This window comes from Dromaius novaehollandiae, chromosome 1, assembly GCF_036370855.1.
Source record: "Dromaius novaehollandiae isolate bDroNov1 chromosome 1, bDroNov1.hap1, whole genome shotgun sequence".
NCBI classification, from domain to species: Eukaryota; Metazoa; Chordata; class Aves; order Casuariiformes; family Dromaiidae; genus Dromaius; species Dromaius novaehollandiae.
Window position 1 is genome coordinate 24,223,832 of NC_088098.1, and position 16,952 is coordinate 24,240,783.

Consider the following 16,952-nt stretch of genomic DNA (forward strand, 5'->3'; position numbering starts at 1 on the left):
CTGTACTTCAGCAGACGGTTGCAAGTGCTGTAACAGTGCAAAGATCACAGAATATCCCACAAAGCCATAGAAGGAAGGAAACCAGTAGCATTGCTTAATAGTCTGCTTATTTTACAGTCAAGAGGATTGCCAAGCAACTAAGCTGTAACAAGTCCCATATTTAGGAGAAGAAATGTTTGTCTTCTGTCCATTGCTGCTTGCAAATGGCAAATGGAGGGTATTTCTAAGCCAGATCATTCAAGTACAGCATGTTCCACATGCCCTGAGCCCATGCTGCTGAGCGGCCAGTGTTAATGACTGGAACAGTTGACACATGCGCCTTGCCAGAGTCCAAGTTTATCATCATCACTGTGACTTTCACCCTCTACTGCTCAAAACAAAACACAAAAATAAAAGCCCTGCAGTTACTCAGGAATCTGAGATTCCCACATTGCTTAACACAACCAGATCCCTTTAGGATTACATAAACTGCATTGCCCTTATGACAAAGAGGGCTTGATTCAGTCACCTAACCGTGTGCATCTATTGCCATTCAAGATGGCACAAGGTATCCGATACACTGACACAGGACACACAAAACATGCCTCTGGAGGCCAGGTGAGAAATCTTAGGGCCAGGTGAAATGGCTCCAGATGGCTAGTTTAAGCAACTGCCCTGAGCTCCTTGAGCCTTTTATGTCTTGCATCCTTCATTGGCCTTACCTACCGATAAAAATGTGTTTGCATTGCTATTAAAATACACCTATATAAAAGTACAAATGTATACACTGCACACATTTGGGAGCCCATCTTAAATCACTTTTGAAGACTAAAAATGTAATGTTTCTTTCTTCTGAATACTTGAAGAGTCTCATCCAAAAAAATTGTCTTGTAAAAGCAGTTGTCAAACCTGAAGAAAAATGTCACTGGGCAAACATCAGGAGGACCGAAACACTTCAGCACTTCACACCGTCAGGTCCCTATGCCAAGGCATTCTGCTGCTGGACAATGACAATGCAGCAACAAAACAAGCCTGAGCCCTACAGGTAAGTGAGGCCAAAAAGACCTCAGCCTTGGCCCATGGATACCTGTGCCATTATTTTGAGGATAAATCTTGTCAGTCAGTCTCAGCACTAATAATCCACAGGAGAAGATCTAATTATCTGAATGCCTGATAAACATTTGTTATCCCATTACTGGCTTTTCAGGAAGCAACTGACTAATTTTATTCAGAAGATGTGCCTTTTTCTTTAGCTCAGCTATCAGATATGGAAGAGAGAAGCTATGCTGTCTTCTTTTCCAGGATTCTGCCTAATGGTAATAGAGTGAAATTTAAGGTGGTGTTGTCAAGGAACAAACAAAATTGTTAAAATGTATGGATTTAAAACAATAAGGAAATGTTAAAACTGATTCTTTTTGTAATTCATCATTTCCCTACAAATAATATGATAAAATTATTGATAAAAATGCTCTTTTCCTTCAATCTGAAATGATACTAATAACCAAAGTAGAAATAACAAATGAAAGCATCCACTGGCTGTTCAATGCTAAAATTTGATTGGAATAAGACTAAAATGTCTTTGCTTGGGAAACTGCTGCATTTAAAGCCACTGTTTTCACTTCCAAATTTACTAAATGTCATATCCTTGACTCAGTTCCTCTCTTTCTCTCCCAACATTAAAAAATTGTTAAAAAAACCCTGACAACAGAAATTCCCAAACCCCACAACTAACAGCTAGCCTTCTCATTGAAGCACTGTGTGCATTACATAAAAGATGTAATGTTACAGATAAGGTACAGCTTGTTCATTACATAAACATACATGTGTGCTTATTCTTTTACTCGATGACTGCCATAAACACAACTAGAGAACACAAAAATAGGTATATAAATAACTACAACATAAAATTCTGTCATTGCTTTGACCAAGTGCTTCTGTGCAAGCAAAGCAGCTATCTTCCCCTTAGAGTGCCAGCATTGCTACAGCTCACAACAGGCAGCTGCTTAACATCTTCTAAATCTTACTCTAAGCAGATGGAATTAGTAACTGTAATTGCAAGAAACATTGTGCTTTGTACAGAGATATTTGGGTGGAAGTGCTTCCAGCAGTGAAACTGTAACAGAAGAGCCAGATTCTCTCCCTTACCTGTTAAAGACAATCTTTGCCAGTCCACCCTGTGAACAGAAAGTCCCACTGAGAAGAAAACTGTCTACCAAAACAGAGGCAGGATTTGCTGCAAAGTCTCCTCTCAAAACTAGGTGTTTAACAAAGTAATTCACCAAATAATTCCAGAGCAGATCTCCTGTGCCTGCTTGTAACAATACAAACTACTGAGCGATGCTATCAAGGGCTGGAGCCTGAAGACCAGCAAGATGCATGTGCCACGAAACAAGCAGTTTTGGTGTCAGAAATGCATTGTTCATCATGCTAAGCCTAATCAACCCAATTGGGTAGAGTAATGGGAGTCAGTCACTAGCAACAAATAAAAACGGGATAGGTTCAAGATAAAATTATGAGAGACCACTGAAGTCTTTCAAGCCAAATAACTGAAGGCCATGTCACAGATAGCAATAATTATTTTCTGGGTATGTCTGTATTTGCTTCCCTCCTCCATTAGGGCAGGTTTATTTTAGTAGCTTTCTTACCTTTTCAGGGTTTCTAATCAAGAAAGAATAAGACATTTATAGTTTTAGAGTAGATTTATATCCACTTTCAAAATAATCTGTTCTTGTCTGACAACAGAAAATGAAAGTGGACCTTATGGCTACCTATACTTATGGCTACCTATTGACTTTTTCATGCCAAAGACCTAGCTGACCACTCTTCTGCTGTGGACTTAGCTCTCTGAACCTGGTCTCTCCACCATAAACTGGAAAACGGCCTTTTCGGATTTACTGAATTAAAATCAATGTACTTTTTTTATGCTCAGGCAGCTTATCTGGCATGCCATACTGGCTGGAACAGAAAGCAGAACACCAAGCTTCTTACAGTGGAAGAGGCAGAGTCTATAAAATTCCAGAATAAAAACTAAGTTTACAGGGAGACACTGAAACACTGCCTGCCAATCAGATCTTGGGAATGATCATAAAGAATACGAAATAGTGAGACATTCAGTGATATTCTCATTTGTCATCTTTAGAGCTCTGTCACTTGCTGATGAAAAAAAACATTGGAAGAAAATCCAGGTAGTTTTTCCAATCAGTTCCAAATATATATTCTGAATATAAGAAGATTTTTAGAATAAAAGAAGAACTATCCAGCTGCAATTTCTCAGTGGGGCCATATCTGATGATGCTGAATAGGTGAATAGGCCTATGCTCAAAAATATGAATTCTGAACAAAAATGCTCACAGAGCAGCTGGAAGCTGCAGGACATCTAATCAATAAGCAAAGACTTTTAGTTATTTTCTCTTAACTACAAGATGCCAGAAGATCTAAAGCAAGCAATGGATTGAAAGGGAACGAACAGTAGATGCGACTGAAAGGAGAGGAGGCATCACTAAGAGACATAAATGCATTTGCTGTATTCACTTGTTCATTAGATAAAAAGAAGTGTGTGTGGGGGGGAGATGCAAATTAAATGGAAATGCCTCATTTTCACAGGAGCTGAAAATAACACAGCAGCACATGGGAAGGCACAGCTGGTACTCAGGCTTATTGCTGCCATCAAGGCTGAATGGCTATGAGGATTAAGAAGGAGCCAGGCTAAAACAAAACAGCACCAGGCAGTTTCTGCCCTCCCTCCCCTCCCACTCTGCCCCCGTTCTGCTCTTCCTTGCTAAATACATGGTTAACTCGCATCCCACTATTAATTCAGTTTAAAACAGCAGACTGCACTGATCTGTACAAGACTACAGATTGGGCTTGTGCCCATTCTTTTACAGCACAGATTGCTTCCAGTATTGAAGAGGGAACCATCTGGGAAGAAGAACACATGCTAGGCTACTTAATTGGTGCTTTCAGTAAAACAGGGTACAGTCAGGATTGACAGACTTACAGAAAATAATAAAAGCAGTGATCATAAAGTAAGGGAAGGAAAAAGGAGCGTGCCCCCAATCTGAACTCTGAAAAGACTGGGAAATAAAATAGCACTTGTGACAAACCCCTCAGCACTGCATAAGCTTTGTTGTTGTCTCTTCTCCTGGTAGTTTTTTCTAGAGACACTACCCCATTTTCCCATGTCCCCAGACACAGCAGGAGCAGGGGACTGGCTCCATGGAGATGATAACCTCTTGTTCACGCAGCAGTTGAGGGCTGTGTGATAACATTTACTATGGCAAGTTATCTACTATACATCTTCTCATCTAGATGTTGGAGTTAAAGGGAGACTGATGTCTTGATTTTAATTTCCAAAATGGCCTCATTTAATAAAATCACTTCAACAACACTTCCAGATTTTCTTTTTTAAATTTACACTTTAAGAATGTCTCTTGGTTTCTTCATGGGAATTGCAGCAGTTCTTCATTAAATGAAATGTGAGCAGGGACTTATGACTTCCACCATCAAACCTGTTCATATCTGCCTCCCAGAGCACTTCACTTTTCCTCCCCTCTCCCATACAAACACATTCCTGCTGCTTTACAGCCTATTCAGATTAGATTTTAGCCCTCACACATTCTAAATCCCCCACAATTTGAGAATTTACTATTCCAAGATCTTTCAGGTTGCAGACTTCCTTCTCTCTTCTAGCTCTTCATACTTCCCAAATTTTCTTGTTGCTGAAGAATGAAGCTGATTTGGCCTCCTCCTTCAGACTTACAACTGTTCTTATGCTTATTTCCATGTCCACAGTTCAGCTGTCTAGCCAAATTTGATTTTAGAACAGCTTACAAATGTTTTTTGTTCCATTCTTTTTTGTCAGAATCTCTAAGTTTTTAAACTGGTTCGAGTTCAGTAACTAGATCCAGAATAAAACCTGAGTTGCAGGCTTAGTGTAAAGACTAGCATCATGTTTTCTGCTCTTCTGCCACCTTGGACAATGGCTTAAGTACTGCTAATGCCTTCATAGATTTACAAAGGCCCTTCTCACCTAGTGCTCTCAGAATTATCAATGCTGTGCTAGTGTTGATCAATAGAAATGCATCTGGGACATCCCACAAACAAGCATCTTAGGGAAGCATGACCCTATCTACTGGTGGGGCAATTAACACTACCTAGTATCCATTTTTATGGCACATTCCAGATGTATAAGATTAGCTTTGCAGAAACATCACCAAAGGGTGGATTTCTTGGCAATAAGGTCAAAGAAACCAAAGCTATTCATTTGTTGTGCTTAGAAACTGTAGTTCATCTTTGGCAGATATGAACTTCAAACCCTCTATCAAAGGTCATTCATGCATATTAAGAAATCCAAGGGCATAGCAAACAAGCTAATATCTCATTTTGAGTTTCTGAAAAAAGTGTTATGAAGACCTTAAAAACTAAAGCAGTAAACCGTATCATCACTTTTATACAAATGTTATTTCAAAGTGCTTTGACCTGTCTGCACCCACATTTCTATAAAATACAGTTCATGGACATTCTTATTTCAGCTAAAACAGCTTATTTCCATTAATCTTAAATCTATACCTTGTTAATCTAATCTTAACTGAGAATCTATGTAGATCTTTTTGTAGCAGCTTAATTAACCTTGCTTAAAAAAAAAGCACACACACTTTTAGTTAAACTTAAGTAAGGACACAAACCTTGTAAGAGATCAGGTACTTATTTTGAGAATAGTGATCACAGAAAAGGCTGATGTTATCAATCAACCAAAGCTCTTAAGAGCCCAGCGCAAAGGTTTTCCACATACGTTCAGGACAAGACTTTCATTGCTCTATACCATATTGATTTTTCAAAAGAAAAAGTGACCAGCCGTAAACAGACAATACTGAAACCTGACTGTAGTGACTCATACCATAAGGCAGCTGCTGTTGTTGGCTTATTTTTGGACATTAGCATCCTACAGTAACTTGCATGAAATCACTTGCACAGAGACAACCAGATAAAATTTCAGTTCATGAAGCCCATGTTTTGACTTGGCTCATGTATGAGGCCCTGGAAAAAAACAAGTTTATAAAGAAAAAAGGAAATTAACTCTACATTTGCTGTAGCTGGTGCTCCATTTTTCTTGTAACGAATGAATGCAAATTAAATGCTGGAAAAAAGTTAACAGTGATCATGTCTCCCCCCACCTTTTTCTTAAAGTGATCTAAAATATTTCTTGCCATATCCTAGATATCTTGTTCACCCATTATTTTTTAAGTGTTTTGGATTGCTGATGAAAATTTTATTTTTATTATTTGATCATTTTGATTATTTAGATTTCATTTTGAATATATTCACTGATAACTTTTGCAACTGGCCATCTTCATTTTGTTCTGCAAAATTAACTAATCAGACCAATTTTGTGAGTTTGGATGATATAACACAGAAGCATGGCCCAACAACTATGATTCAAATTTAGGATTTAAAAGTTACATATCATTCCCTTTGAAAGTTACTTCTAGATGGAACTTCTGAAATAAAGACAGGACTAACCAGGCAATAGAGAGAGAAAAAAAAAGCAAACCATAACCTTCAGCACCTGATTTTCAGAGATGAAGTTGCAGTTTATGAAAGACAACTTGGCAGCATAATCCTCTCTTATCAGCACCTAAGGTAGCATATGAGTCAGTTGTAATGCAGACTTGCCCATGCCACTCACAGTGTTCCTCCACCCTCTTCTGTTAGTATTTCTAAGATGCTTCCGGACAAGAGAAGTTAGTTCAATTTCCAGGTGCATGTAAACACGCAAGAACAATGAGAGTCACCACCTGCTATGGTACTGGATTTCCGTTTCTTGGAGGGAAGCAGTTAGAAAGACCACTGCTTCACGTCAGCCGTAGAATACTACATCGGGAGGCAGTTTCAGGCTCTTCCTTTACTAGGAAAAAGAAGCCTTGTTAACTTCGGGTAACTAGTCTGTTTTACAATCCTAGTAACTGAGAGTTCAAAAGCTGCCTTTTTTTTTTTGTTTAACTCACACACACACAGCGCTTTATATTTATATTGTATTTATATATTATATTTTATCATATATTGTTAGTTATATATTTATTTTTGTATCTTTTTATATATTTTTATACACAAACACATGCATATATATGTATGTGTACGTGTGTGCATGTACACACACACATATATGCAGATACACAAACACACACACGGGGAGTTTTTGAACTGCTTTGTCCACAGATAGACTGTTCAATGAAATAAAAACACCTCATTCTTCCTAGTATAAACCAAAACACATTTGGAATACCTGCAAATCAATGAACTAAAGGAGAATAACTGAAAATGCAGGTATCATATTTACTGTCAGAATGCAGAAACCAGCTGCTGCTAGCAGCGACTCTCTCTAAAATGAAGGTGACTGCTCTGACATTCCAGATTATAGAGTCAGACTGCTTTGTTCCCTCGGGGGAGCGTGTATGTTTAATGGGATGCCATTAAGGATGGCAAGTCCAAACACTAGCCTCTTTTTCTTCCTGTCTTTTTGCATAGTTCTGTGTATTTATATACACTTTATTTTATGGGAGAATTAATTAAATGTCACTACAGACACACAAACAAGAGACAACCTAACTAAATAAATGCCAGACACTGAGTTTACTAAAATCCTGCAGTACAGGGCACTGATTTTAAATCTACAGCTTCATTCATCTCTAAAACGCAGCCAAGGCCCACAGAGACTGCAAGTCATTCGCATACATGTAATGCCCCCAAATGATCAAGTTAACGTCTGTTTCCATCAAGATGGGTCACTGCAGGCTGTGACTAGCAATGTCCATAGCAAGAACACAAGTTATAGCGTGTGGGTGTATCTTGGCACAAGAAGAACCCCAAATATTAAAGTATTTATACCTATGGAGACAGATGCCCATTCTTTCTGGTAGCCCTCTCTGCCATGACAGATCACCACTACTTTATCCTGGGTAGGTAATTTGTTCTCTTGGTCATTGTAGCTCTCATATTCTTATGGGCTGGGGCAGCACCCAGTAGTCCCACTACAGAATGGCACCTGCAACTCCTTTTTATTTTACACACCGAGAAATCCTTAGTCGTGGTGTCCTCCCCTTGTGCTACCACAGCGTTCCAGCTGAAGTCTCAGAAGGAAATCATTAACGAGTCAAAAATCTTCTTACAAGAATATGTTCCCATTTGTACTGTCACAGAACCCACTCTCTATTCTTTTAAAAAAGGAGACTGTGTCCTTCCACGTAATCTGAATACATTAGGCCTACCACACTTGGGTGGTTTCTTGGGGGAACTCCCACTCTTGAATGAGATGTTTATAGCTCAGATCTTGCTGATTTTTCTCTGGCTGCTCACTTCCACTGTTCAGAACGCTTTTCCATCCATCTGCACAGGCAGCATGATTATCACCCTCTTCGCTCAGTACATAATAATAACAGCTTATCTGGAGTTATCACTGTAGACCACGCAAAGGGCAGAGAACACTGAGAACTACCATGCTGATATACGTTGCTGCGTTACAAGAACACTTTCCCCAGCATAGTTAACCCTCCGACAGACCTTTGCCTCCACTCGTTGCTTATAAAATTTCTACTGCTTTTTAGCTTACATGTTTGGTTTCATTCCTTGTAGATGACAGTGCTCAGTATGGGATCTTCACACACAAGTCAACGCATTTCTTTACCAGCTAATTTACATTTCTAATATAGTATATTCGCTTTGATAATATAAATCAAAGCTTGAGAAAATTTTATCAGCAGCTGAATGATCTGAGTGCCTGGTTATTACATCTATGCAAATACCATGGCACAGTTTATTACCACTGAGACTGTCTTAGATACCTTACTAATGCCAGTATTAAACACAGCTGACAGGAAGAAAGGTTAGTGGTGCTAACAGTTTCCACATTCAGCTTTTTTCATGAATGTTAAATCTTTCTTTTTAGCATGTTCCACCATGTTAATTACACCAATCTATTTTTTTTCATTTGTGCCCAGCAGTATCTGCCTTATGCTAAGTTAGTTCAGAGTCAGTGTGAGTTATGTTAAGTATTGGTAAGCCAGTGATTTATGCAGTTCAGGTTCTGCTTGGGATGCTATCTGCTTACAGCAGTTTTTCCACTCTTGTAGCAGTCAGAGATCTTATAGATGGAGTAAGCTGCCATTTTCTGTGCTCCATGGAGCTGTCTTTTCCCTCGATAATTTGTTTTCTGCTGGTGTCCTCATCAGACGAGCTTTTATGACTTTTAAAAAATGCAGAGAACATACAAAGTGAAAAATATGAGAAATTCCCACCATAACAACAATAGTTTCTTTGAAAAACTCAGGAACTTTGTCCCATTTGCATACTTGGAGGGTCACCTCAATATCTTTCATTTCATTGCACTGGGGAAAGATTGTCGCAAGCACTGGATTTCTCAGTGGAGGTACCACAGTTCAATTTTACAACACTGCCTTACAATCTCATAAGCGTTTCACTTCCATTTCCCATGTACTGATCAAAACACTTGCTGTGCCTCAAGGTGCCATTTCAAAATGACATCCATAGAGAGCCTCAGGAAAATCCTAAAACATCTTTCCATATAATGCTGGAAAGCAACTGGCATATTTCTTGGTCCAGTCGGAATACGGCTTCACTCACATTCCCAGCTATTGAGCATCTCAATTTGATTTCCTAGCATAAGCTTCACCTTAATGAAACACATCAAAGCCAGCCAATTTCCCACTGAGCTACACTGGATTCCAGGTAGCAACTGTTCTCCGTAGTTTTACAGCTTAATTCTCTATTATAGAGTCTTAGTGTCCTATGGGCATTTCTGCTAGTGAATAGTCTCTCGCTGTAGATATTGACCTCCACATGAAAGGTTCTGAACAGTGATGTTGTATCAGTAGTTTCAGTAAACAGGTGAAATATCTGTTCATCCTGAAACCTGGAATATTATCTGAGTCCCAAATGCTGTTTATAGACCTAGACCTTTCCCTGCTTCAATGTCGTATAAGGGAGACCAAGCAGAGTATTCAAGCTAAGAGGAAAACAGAGAGCTTAGACTGTTCTGAGACCAGGTTGTTAGCTGTGCATAGCCAGTAACCACACCAAATCACACCAAAATTACATCAAACTCTTGTGCTTCTATGCCTGGCTCAAATACGATGATGCTGTCCTCACTGCATGTACTACACTTCCTATCAGCGTCACATCGCCAGCTGGGACTCTAACAGCCTTTCACCCATCCTTGGGCATAAAGATTTATCCCTATTCCTGGCTCTATAAATTAGCTTGGTCAAAGTTCAACACTTATTTTGACCTTGCACTATTTTGTAAACAGGCAGGTGGATTGAGGTGATATCTTTCTTTGAGTCTAACATTGAGGTTGGTCCTGATTTGAGCAGGGGCGGATCCCTTCAGCCTAAATTATTCCAAGGTTCTAGCTTAGAAAGATTTCTACCTTTCAGATCTTTTACCTAAGATCTGAAAGATTTTTCATCACCTTTAACCAATCACAGGCCTCTCCATTAATTACAGCCAATGCTTTTAGCTACTGTAAGCACTAACTGCAGTTAGACAGTCTGAATAAGGAGTACCCTATTCACTGCCTGCAACTTGAGATTTCTTCCCAATTGCAGAAATTCATGTGTGAACACAACCTCACAGAAGATGAAAATTTTATTCCATCAGTAACTTTACTACCCTTGTAACCTCTAAAGAGGTTTGGGATAGACAAGGTGATCTAGGGCTACAAGGTCCAGACTGCCAAATGCGTGAGTCAAATCTAGCCTGCAAGATATCTCCATTCACCCTAGCAGTATTTTCCTGATGAGAGAAAGAGGGCAATGCACACTTCCTAAACTTTCCACGCTTGTAAACTGCTCAGCACAGTGAATTTAAACTGCAGTTGGTGTTTCTGTCTGAGGAGAGAGATGAGCTCCAAGCATACTTGTTCCTGAACACAGGTACAACCAAGCACTTGGAGACACAACCACAGCACAGCTGATCGTTGGGGGGTAATGAGAAGAGGAAGATCTCACACTGTTGCCCACTGCTGTGGAGTATGAACCATAAAGAATCAAAAGGGTGTCACACCTGGACCCTGGGAAGACTGTCTCTGGCTTAGCTACAGCTTTCTTGGGCTAAACTATCTACCCTGTGCTTCATTTTAGCCATGGTAACATTATTACCTTCACAACACTTGATATTAAAACAATTTTTATCATACTGCTACAGAGCATGATGTTTTAGGAAACTTTGGGAGAAAGGACCATTGACATTTGGAGACTGTGGGCATTAGCAGCGATGTCACCTCACCAAACTGAGTCCTGAGAGTCAGCCGTGCTACCTACCCCATGACTCACAGACCCCCAACTTTTCACACAAGCAGCATCCCTGCTCTTCGCTAGCAAAGGAAACTGCAGGAGCACTGCTGCCTGAGGACGGAGCAAAGGGAGGGTAAATATGGTCTATGTCAAGTTTATCCTTCTTCACCTCTCCAGGAACAAAGAGGCTGTGAATTTAGAAGCCCAGTTCTGAGGAGCACAGAGGGGAGCACTGACAAAAGATGTGGAGATAAAGACAGAGGTTCAGTGTCCACGGCAGAGGAAACCAGGGCACAAGAATCATGGTATTCAGGTAGTAACCTAGTAATTCTCATATCATCTGTCTCCATTTACATTTAGAATCACACCACTATTGTGGCAATGGTAAATCCTTCACCGCTAGCCCCAAAGCTGTGTGATGGAAATGACATTCTCTACCTCAAAGGAGTGCTGAGAGATTAAACATTCAGTAATTTGTAGCACCAAGGTATTAGTCTTAAGTGAGACAGGTAAGTGTCTACATAGATGGACTAAGGACTGCTGCCTGGCTGGCTCCTGAATGGTATCACCCCTGTAATCCACTTTCAGAGTGGCTGGGACTTCCGCACCTGACTACACTCAGCCCAACAAAGGCAAGCATCGGAGAGAGTAATACAGCCAAAGGAGCTTACATGAACTGCAGAACCCTCTCATCTCATGTGTGTATTTAAAAACATGTATTTATTTATAAAATAATATCAGGGTACCCCTTGCCATTCAGTAAATCCTCAAAATCTACTGTAAAGTAGAGGGTTAGACTACATTTCCCCTCTGAAAAACTCTGAAGTTTTATTGTTGAATTTGTCAAGTTTATTACAGCTCCTGCAATCTCAATTCCTTTCATAATCCAAGTTTATTCTGGCATTTGAAGCTGCTGTAGCTAAGCCAGTCTCTTTGACCTGATTCTGCAATTTGTTCAACAATCCTGACTATAGGGCAGAGCAGGAACCTCAGCAGCTGATTATGTTGGTTTAAAGTTACAGCTTCTAATATGTTGCTGTAACCTCTCTTCCATATACAGTTGCCTGAGAAACCAGTGTAACATCATTGTGAAACTGTGGCTGTCATCTGATGCCAGGTACCTGTACTTACTATTATTACTGGTCTCGGTAATTCAGGATTGCAGTGGGCCACTTACGCTCAAGAATGGAACGTTTTGGCCTTCTGCCAGTTCAGTGGAGCCTGCTCTGCCCACGGCTGATGTCCCACCACAGCTCATGCCACTCTGCCCTGGTTCTGCCTGCGCCCTGGCTTTGTGGGACCAGCCGCCTTGTGCCAGCACTGCTGCTCATCCTACCCCCCCACAAATCAGCCTGGGGAGCAAACACTGCCCAAACTAACTAGTTGAAGTCAAGTAACCAGACTCTGGCTGGCTCTGCCATAGGTTGGGATGAGTACCCATGCCGGGGCAAGGGAGGAGGCAGGAACGGAGGTTCTGGCAGGCAGCAGCCCCAGTGCTGACCATTTGTGCAGCTGCAAAACCGTGTCCTGGCTGACCTGCTCCCAAAGCGTAAGGTTTCTGCTCCGCTCTAGCACTTGTCCAGAAGCTTCAAGGAGATTGTCGCTTTTAGGGTGGCTGAAATTGCTCTTAATAAACAATACTAAGGTCTCTCATTCCTCCATTGTTGACTGCTGCTATTTTACACAGAATTTTCCTATTTTCCTAGTGCTATAAATTTTCCTAGTGCTATAAAATCAAGTATTTTGGTGCAACCATTCCCATTTATTGCATTCGGGCTGCAAGGGAATTTGAAAAATGGATAGGAACAAAAGCACTTTCTGAAAAGACAGATCGGAAGACAGTACAGTGAGCCTGAGACAGGTACAGAAGCTTTTCCTGGCACCCTTCAGTGGGCAGGGTTTTACTTTCTCCATAGGATTCAATGCAGCTTCCCTCTGCCCCTCTCCCCCTGGAGACCAGCCTTCTCAGAATTACCCTGATTGAGGAAGAAGTTCCATTTGTCCTTATTTCTCATGCCCTTTGGTCAGCTTTTGCGTTCCTTTCTCCACTTTCCAGCGTGGAGCTGTTGATCTACCAAACAGGGAACCACAGTGAGCGTTGCCCTAAATAGACCGGACTGGAACACCTCCCATATAACCCCCAGGTTCTAAAAAGGCCCAGATTAGCACCGCTGCTCCGTTTTAACACCACAACATGAACAAACACAGCAGCACTGGAAACATCACCTCAGTCTCACCACGCGTGTGTGGGTTCTCATAACAGAGCTGGGGCACGGCTGTACGTGTGCCTGTGTAAGTCCCTCCCTGGAGTTTCCCACCAAGTTATTCTGCCTGGAGTATCTGAAGCACACCTCCTGCAAATCCTAAGACATGCATGAATCAAGCTTTCTACATGCCTCTTTGTTAGTTTTATGGCCTCCGAACCGCACTCTACCCCACTCCTTTTCATTATGCAGAGATCCAGCAGAGCCATATCGCCTCAACCTCCCTGACTCCTTTACAGTAACTCCCAGAATTAGTATACCCCACCAAATGTGTGGGCTGTTCTCACGTTCCGTTTAATTGGTGCACGCATGTTGTCTCTAATGTAGGCCTACAGCTGTTGCTACTACTAGTCACACAATGGATTGTTGCTGGTTATTTCCCCTCAGGACTGGGGCTAGTTTTTTCTCCTTGAACTTAGAATCGTTTCTCAGCCCAGCTCTTCCCTTCTTAGGAGAATTATCACTTTGTTCATACTTCCCAGGCTTGGTGTGGTGCTACAACAGTGCCACATCATTTCATGTTGAAAAAGACTTATTCTCAACACAAATTTTTAATAAATCAAATTCTACCTTCTGAAGAACCTGAAACAGCTACAGCAAGCAGATAAATCTGTCAAATCAGCTAGAGAGGTGACATGGGATGGCAAGTTTGACACCTCTGTTGTATGTATATATATCTATAGCACCATGACACCACATTTAGTGGCATGGCTACATGTGGATCAACACACAAGCACTGAAGAAGAACAGCCTCCAGTGCAGGTGTTTCCCCACAGGCATTATGAAAAGGACATGTGACCAATGGAAAATACTGAGAACCACTGTACAGAAGTCACAGCACGGCAGTTTAATGCTTGCATGGGCACTTAATAGAATTTTTATTTTGCATATTCCTTCCTAGCTAATAATGTACTGCGTTAGCATCTCTTTCTACACTGTGTACTGTCTTCGCCTCCCTTTACAAGCCAGCTTTGCCTTATGTTTGTCTTTCCCTACCTCCGGGAATGATAAGCACATGCCTGTGTTTCTCCAATTGCCCTCATACTACCTTTCATTGCACTTCTGACTGCTGTTAAAAAAAAAAATTCCTAAATGAGAGTTGATTTGACATTTAAAATATTTTTCTATTAAGTGTTTACAAAATAAAATGTTCTAAAAGAAGATATGCTTCACATTTACCTGAAATAACTATTTTTCTTCTTTTTTGTTGGAGAGAAGCATAAGAAAATGTAAAAGCTATAATTCCTAAATGTAAACAGCTAGATGAAAAAAAAAAATTAATGTGCCCATTTCATGCTTTTTGGACAGCTGCAGAAATGGCTTCTGTAGCGTTTTCAAGGATTAGATGATGTTGAATTTTATTAATTTATTTTAACATTATGAAAGTCTATCTAGTTGACCCAAAACTGTAGCAAGATAGAAATAATAACAATTAGATAGTGACACTGTTGTCATTTGCTGACTGGAATACGAAGATGGAAAAGACGGGGGGGAGGAAACCAAAAAGCTGTTATCTTGATTAAACAAGACTTTAAAAGAAAAATTATAGGTTCCTCAAATAGTAGTATTCTGCACTACAGTATGACCAAACTGATTACATAACGGCTACCCTGCCCTGTCAGCCATGTAAGTAAGATACATTAAGAATAATACGAATAATATGAGTCAGGATCACAGAGTAGGTGCCAAGAGATCCCATCCAGGCCAGACATGAACTGGAGTTTCTCAGGGGGGCCCTTTGGCAAGAGGCCCTTGTCCCATGTCCCGTCGGAGGACAGTGGCGAAAGCCGCGGGGCCCAGCTCTACACAAAGGCAAGGACATGGCACAGGAGGGAGACGGATGGTGGCCCCATAACACTGCCTTCAGCAGCCCAGTTTGGCGGAGCACTGGGAGGCACAGGGCATAACCTGTGCTGGATGTGTAGCAGCGATTCATTCTGCATTTAATCCATTTTTAAAGACAAGTAACACCTCTACACCTTTTTGTTAAACTAGCAGTGGTTGTTATAAAAGCTCCAATCTCCCTATTCTAAATTCAGTTATGTGGGAACCATGGAAACAAAAGCAACCTTAGCTGTTGTTGGTACAAACCAGTCAGCACACTGGTGACTTTATCTAAAAGCCCTATTTGACAAGCAAGCCCTTTATTGATACACTTCATAAAACAAGAGAGGACCATGAAAATGAACCAGGCTGAATACTTCTGACTTTGCAAGTATGCAGTAGGTACTTTCTGCAAGAGGAGAATAGGTACACAACTAATTTTGTCTCAAAGCCTGTTAATACGTATTTCGCACAGACAAACACCCATATATGCACAAGCTGTGCCTTATAAATCTGGACATGGTATGAACAGATGCAACTACAATAATCAGCATTCTTAATCATACTCTATTGACCAAGATCTTCAAACACGTTTAAAACAATGTATGAAAAATGATTCTCAAAACAAAACAAATCTGAAAGCAAATTTTGTTTCTATTCTGTCTGACCTTGACCAGGCATTGTGTCAGAGGAGGTGGGGAGCTGCCACAGTGCAGGAACAGGACCAATTAACCCTTTGGGAGCATGATGTTTTTGACAGCTAGGACTACTCTGACCACTTCTCATTAACAGCCAAGCCACAAAAAGGTTTCCAAGCTAACTACATGAGGACATCACACTGCACTGCATGTTAGAATGCTCTTAAAAAGCCACCGATTCATATTCAGTTGAGAAATGTTTTCAACACGCAGTATCGTTTCTACATAAAATACAGGGTGAAACAAAGGTTTTGTATTTTTCAGTCACCAGGTAATCACTGGATAACACTGGTCTCCATACAGCTGCACTGTCACTAGCTGCATCATTTCCACACCAACCCCCCATCTTCATCCTCGACCAGATTTGCCAGGTAGCTAATTGTTCTTCCCATTGAAGCAATACCAGCTTGTTTGCAATGACATATGTCTACATAGCTTTTATGCAGCAGACTCGGTTAAATTTTCCAGCTCAAAGGTCAGAAAGAAATTATTTTTAAATTTTCACCCCATATTTAGATTTCCACATAACCAATTTAATTTTGGATTCTCCAATCACAAGAGGGATCTCAACAGTCTTCTTTTTCAAAGAAACAAAAATGAAGAAAATGGGATTGTCTTTTCCTTCAGATTAAATCATTCTTCTTCAGCTCTTACCCATCTAACGCTGCAGCACTCTCCCCGTCCCTCAGACATACCCCTTATCATCCGAGCAGCGCATTCATTACAGTGTTTGCAGCTACAGATCATTCACAGATGCGATCTTATCAATTAACACATTCAGGTGAAACTGCCTCTTTCTCTGCATCTTTCAGTGGCCTGAATTCAGCAATGCTGTCAGCCCTAAGCTGACTTGCTGCCGGCTTCAAGGATGCACCCACAGA

The 16,952-nt window shown here is 40.7% G+C and overlaps 1 protein-coding gene across 3 annotated transcripts in view; it reads right to left on the reverse strand.

The window, feature by feature from the left end:
- Positions 1 to 16,952, reverse strand: part of ST7 (suppression of tumorigenicity 7) — a 158,879-nt gene that overhangs the window by 96,443 nt on the left and 45,484 nt on the right. The window lies entirely within an intron of this gene.